This window comes from Wyeomyia smithii, chromosome 3 (genome assembly GCF_029784165.1).
Source record: "Wyeomyia smithii strain HCP4-BCI-WySm-NY-G18 chromosome 3, ASM2978416v1, whole genome shotgun sequence".
In the NCBI taxonomy this organism is placed as follows: domain Eukaryota; kingdom Metazoa; phylum Arthropoda; class Insecta; order Diptera; family Culicidae; genus Wyeomyia; species Wyeomyia smithii.
The window spans coordinates 57,477,313-57,483,562 of NC_073696.1; positions in this window are offsets into that span (position 1 = coordinate 57,477,313).

Sequence of the window (6,250 nt, forward strand, 5' to 3'; positions counted from 1 at the left end):
TGGCGCCAGATTTGGCACAAACAAAATGCTACCCGCAAAAGTGTACACCTGCATTCAGGTTGCATATTTGCCGGTTGGCGTTCAGATTATTAGTCATTAGGTTTTAGTACTGTTTCCCCCGGTACTGGTGCTACCAACCAACCCGGTGAAACTGCATACTTCCATTTAAAATGCCATGCTCAAATATAAACAGAGCCATGGCAGCCACCGAAAGTTGGTGCAATCTGTGTGCGGTTGATCTGGCCCAAGTAGTTATAACAGAATCATTGGATAATCTGTAAAAACAAATTTGTGTGTTTTCTACGAAGCCGGTACAATTCGGGCTTAGACCAGAATCATATTTGGTGTGGTAAACAGACGTTCATTAAATGCCAAATAAAGACTCGTGAGGTCAAAAATTATAATTTTTCAGCTCACACCATTCGCTGTGATACTACTCCAAACACAAGCAAACAGAGCGTCAATTCAGCATATGGTTATTTTATAACGCAGAGTTGAGATGTAAAAACGTGTAATTTTTAGGCAAACAAAGTGCGCTACCAGAAAAAAAATCGTCGCTTTTTTCTCAGCCAACTCCCGAGTTGTGACGGCAAATTTGATCGGTCCGCCGTGCAGAACTGGCGTTCGGGTTCGGGAGAATAATAACTAACGCTAACATCATCATGAATGAATCAACAGTGCAGCCAGGAAAAAAAGACGGAACACCAACAGGGAACGCTCCAAAGGATACGAATCAGAATTTGGCACTGTGAGGATAATGAGTGGTCAAAAATAAATATAAAAAAGGAAAAGTTTCGCCTAAAGGACGCTGAAGGATTCAGTAAGACAAAACGAAAAAGGGGCTTTTCTAAGTTTTGCTACAATTTCAAAATATCCATCCCCCAAGAAATATCTCGATTCGAATAAAAAAACGTAAACTAGTCTATTTCGGGCCCAATTTTGACACTCGTGCTTCATGTGCGATGATGACGATCGATCCCAATAGTGTAAAAAATGTGCCAAGAAATAAAAACCGAAGAAGACGACCCAACAAGCAAGCAAGCGAACGGAAGAAAAAAAATACCTGGCAGCGTGTTTGCTTTAGTCCTGCTACCATGGGAGATGCATTCGGTTATTTTTTTTCCTGCTCTCATCGTCGTCGTCATCATCATCCAGAAACTAGAACCACTGGAAGGTAACCGGGAAATTCTGCCACTCGAAAGGTGACGAACTTTTAAAATGTTGTACAAACTTTGTCACCGGGGGTGAAACGGCCGGCCGGTTGGTCGTTCGGTTTTTGAAGTAACGCGTCGACTGCTTCGATACGTGTGCGGGAACGATAGGGTCCCGAATGCCAAATGTCTGTCGAAGGCTGACACCCGTACGGATCCGGAAGTACGTGGCGTACGGAGCCAGCATAGTGAAGCGTGCCCCTATCTGCCTACCTTTGAGCAACGAAAGGAGCTCCGTATGGAGGGGTTGAGAATGGCAAAAATACACATCTGCCGGAGTAACAGTGCCATCGTGGACCAGTGACTCCGAAGCGGCGGCAATGGCAGCGTGCATAGAGAAAAATTGCTGGGTGTGCAAGAATTTAAATTAAATTATATAAATTTCATAAACAAACAGCGAATTTTTCTGCCCAAATGGAGTGGAAACTCTGTAAATAGCAATTTATTTTGTTGTCTCTCGAAACGAGTTGATTTGGTAATTGTGTGTATGTGTTCCGCAGTTCGGTTTCGGCAGGGCGCGCCACTCGAAGGAGGACTGATTTTTCCGTATTTTGTCAGCTATTTTTACGCCTGGTCGAGCAGTTTCACGGACGGGCGAGAAGTCTACGGAAGAGTGTAAATAATGATATGCCATTTTTAACCAAACGTGGGCTGCTTATGAATCTAAGGTTTTTTTTTCCTTCTATTTGCCTGCTGCTTTGAATATCGTTTCTTGGCGGCAGTGTGGTTTAGAAAACTTTTATTGCAAAACATCAAGTGCAAGTTAATTGCCATTAATAATGTCTTCTTTTGAAATCATTGCTCATGTAAGGTTAAGACTGTCTTTAACTGTTCCTTCATGTTGACTATCACGAAATAAGAATTAATTATGGTGAACATAGGCGCCAACTTTGTGGAATGCATACACATTTAATAAATTATATGTGCCTAAATTTGGTTAATAAACGGCTATAAAATAGATCCGTGTGAATGTCACTGGTGGTCCTTAAGCCAGTACCTGCTATCTTTACCATCCAGTCGTGCGGACCCATGGTTACGAGAACGACCGCTTATTGCTTACTGACAGAAAAAAGAGGGATTCTTTGGGTGCCAATACGAGCATCTGACCTCCCTGTTGATCTTGTTAGTAGTGGCTCGAAACAGCGTCTGTTCTGATGTTTTGTGCTGCAAGCTTTGCTGTAATATACCGAGAAAAGTTTGAAAGTATTCTAACCGACGATCGTGAGGTGACCAAAAAATGGTAACAGCACTTTAAGGAACAGTTGAATGACGCACAGGAAGAGGATCAATACGGTTAAGAAAATAGCGTCGCACTGTGGTCCAGAAATGAAAAAAAGGTGGTCAGAAGTAATTTTCTTGTGAACGTTGCATTTCAGAGCCAAACTGTCTTCGAAAAAATTTTAGAGTAAAAGAAGACCCACCTTAGGACATTCACAGATCCGTGATGAATCCCCCTACAAGTTAGATAAAAAGAATATTTTCTCCAAAAATAAATATTTTTCATCGCCGTCTTTGGCAAAGTTTTCCAAAATGACATAACAAAAAACTTTGCTGAAGACACAAGATAACCATATCTCAATCTTACTGGGCTATCGGATTATGTTCAATGATATTTAAAAAAAAATTGCCGTTAAAATTCATATTTTATACCACTATATCTCTGGTATTCTCACTGAATTTTTGAAACAACATCAGACCTTTATTTTTTATATGTTACAGCAGACTTTATTTTATAATAATTAGGTTTCTATCAATTTTTTTCTGCCAAAAAATTAACTTTTGACAAGTAGTTTTCGATTTCCGTCGTTTCCCAACACATCCCATGGCAAGACAACCACCAATTGAATTGTCCATGTACTCTGCACACACGGCAGTTGAAATTTCTTGCACAAATTTGCAGAAACTTATAAAATCTTGGAACAAAACAACTTTAACGTAAGTTTATTTATATCACGTTGATCAATAGCCGACATAGGTGTCGATTGTTGTGAGGTGGCGTGATCCACTCACAACCAACCCAACTGGTCTAGATTCAATCCTAGCCGACACCGGGAGATTTTCTGAGGCGAAAAATCTCTGGGATCACGCCTTCCATCGCATGAGGAAGTAAAGCCGTTGGCGCCGGTCCGTTAATAAACGGGTCGTGAGTTAGGGTCCTGAGTGTGGAGTCGCCTCCCTGGGCGTCGGTGATTGGCCACAACAGTGGCGGAACTAGACCGACGGGAAATAAGCGAGAATAAAAAAAAAATAGCGGATCTTTGTTGGAAAAAACATAGCAAGCTTTGCCTTTTTACGTTTTGATGCATCTTTTGAATTATAATCGATGCATGTAAACAATAGCTAACTATACCACTTGAAGATAGTCAAACAATAACGGGGCTCAAGAAAATCACATAAATTGCAGCCAAGAAGTTTATTTAAAAAAAAAAAGATTCTTGAGAACCTGGATACGTTGAACACCCAACGAATACAGCAATTCACAGCAACCTTCAGTCTGTCTAAAGCTGCCATTGATGCATTCGAAGTCAACTCTATGACGTAAGTTACGTGGGAGAGGAGCAACGATTTGTGTTATTTTTACTTCATTTGTTAACAGCCGTGAGCCTTAGGTGTCGCAAACTTGCGTATATTTTTGAACACTGATAAATAATTTGTTTATCTCATTCTAAATTATCCTGACATATTTCTCCTAGATTAGAAACATTTTTAACGTAGTTCGAAACATCATTCCCGATAATAATATTCGGTAAGCTAGAGGGTCTTTGCTGCCGAGTTATGAACATTACTTTAATTTTAGCCGAGTTTATAGGTAGAAGATCACGCTTTGACCATAGGAAAACTTATTTGAGATTATTGTTAATGAGTTGGGCCATAGCTATTTCAGATTAGTTGGTGCTACCGAAAAATAACTGTTCGTCGTTAGCGAACATGTGTGTCATACATACTCTCATAACACAATATCGCACGCTTAGTCTTGGGGCCAATAGCGGTCTCGATCAACTAGATTGGTTGAGAGAAATCGTTATCGGTATTGTTTTTTGGCACATTTTGCATGTGTAAGATAAGTACAACGATACACCGTGCCCCAGTGCTGAGTCGAGAAAATTTCCAGCTCGAAAAGGTTCTCAACTCGATCGGGAATCGAACCCGATATCACAACCGTGTGGGAGAGCTAGCCGACCGACATCGCTAACCACAGAACCACGGGGACCACATACTCTCATACTTCATTAATAAATAATGAAAATAATAAAGGTCCAAGAACAGAGCCTTGGGGTACATCGGACAAAAGGTTAACTTGACTTGAAAGTTTACCGTCGCTTTGTACGACTTAAGCTCTTTGATCCAGGTCCGATTCTACAAGCATCAACGCAACGCAACGAGAATGCAACTTGACTAGATGATTTTTTCAAAAGTTTGACACGGAATACTCTGTCATATGCTTTGGAGAGATCTATAAGGAGCAGAAATGCTGAACCTTTTTATCAACAGTCCCATTTCCCATTTTTTGCTGACACTGCGTTGTTCTTTTCTCGTTTTTCCTTAATCAATAAAGAAAAATAAAAATCTAAATTCTGATGGTTGTTGTTCATTGATAGAAACTCGTTTGTTGACATCGAATCTGAAATGTCGAAGGTTTAGGTCGCTCGAGCAGAATCGGGGGTGTAGCACCTACAGTGATGGGAATCCGGGCCAACCGCTTCGAAAAGACGATAGGAACATCCGAATCCGAACAGCCAACACTAGTAGTGACTTTTTCAAAGAGAACACAACCTTTTCGGTTAGATTGTAGAGTACACCGACGAGGATGGGATCCTTTGACTTCTCCAGACGACTAATAGAATTCTTACGCACGTCGATTTCCATGTTTGTTCATGATTCAGTCAAACGATTAAAGTCTCAGGTATAGTCGGCTTTTGATTGATGCACACCTTCACAAAGAGAGGAAATTTACCGCGCCAGGACAGCTTCGATTCGTCAAAACTCTCCATTTGATTATCCATATGATTCTAAACTTATTTTTAGTCATGTAAACTTGTTCACTTGTTCACTTTATCGGGACCTTCTTTTCATACAAATAAAAGGAGCACTACTTGCCAGTTTGAACTCCTGGACGGGGTTGATTTATTAAAACTTAACTTAACTCTAAGTCACTTCTTAATCTCTAACTTTTCTAACACATTCTAAACTTTCTCCTACAGTGTATTAGTCTGTATAATCTTGCTTTATCTAATTAGGCATGGCCAACGGCAATAATTTGTCATGGTATGGACTTGTGTAGTGGTAGCTTGGAAGCGTCCAATTCTCACAAGCTTTCGAGCATCGGCTGATTGCATACGCGTAGGCGTATAACAATCAGCACTCTTTCAATATAATCGCCGAGTCGCTTTTCTGCTTAGCTGCATGCGACTCCGGCTCAGGTGTGGACATAGAAAGAGAGTGAAAATGGGTCATGAGAAAAGGTGCACGCTGCTAGCTTTGCTTGCAGCGCTTTGGAATTTATGAGGTGACGAAAAAGCGGGTTGAGTAAGGTTTGGGTTGTATCTCATATGACAACATGCAACTTGGTTAATTCTCAAGTGGTTGGCATGTAAGCATGGGAATCAGGATTTGTGGTGAAACATGGTTTTAGGAATTTGACTGACTTGGTAGGATTTCTTAAGTGCTTTGCATATGGTCAGTATCGTATGCAGCACTTGTGTGGGAAATCATTTGCTGCCAATGAAGATGTTTGACGATCCAACCCGTGGGAATATATTTTCCGGGTCTGTTGGAAAGTCGTTAAAAATTTGGGATTGTGGTAACCTTATAGTGTCAGGCTACATGATCAACTACATTGACATTAGGACAAAACTACGCTGGAAAACAGTCGGGTTGTAGAGGGTTTGATGCCTTACATCCAGGGCGCAGATTCAAACTAGTTCGTTTTTTCGGGTTGAGGGGGTTGCACTGGTAGGTCCAATTGTATGTAAAATGTCATGGTAGACCCTGACGATGGGCCTATAAAAGGTTCGAAACGTCGGTAATGAGCAAAAAAA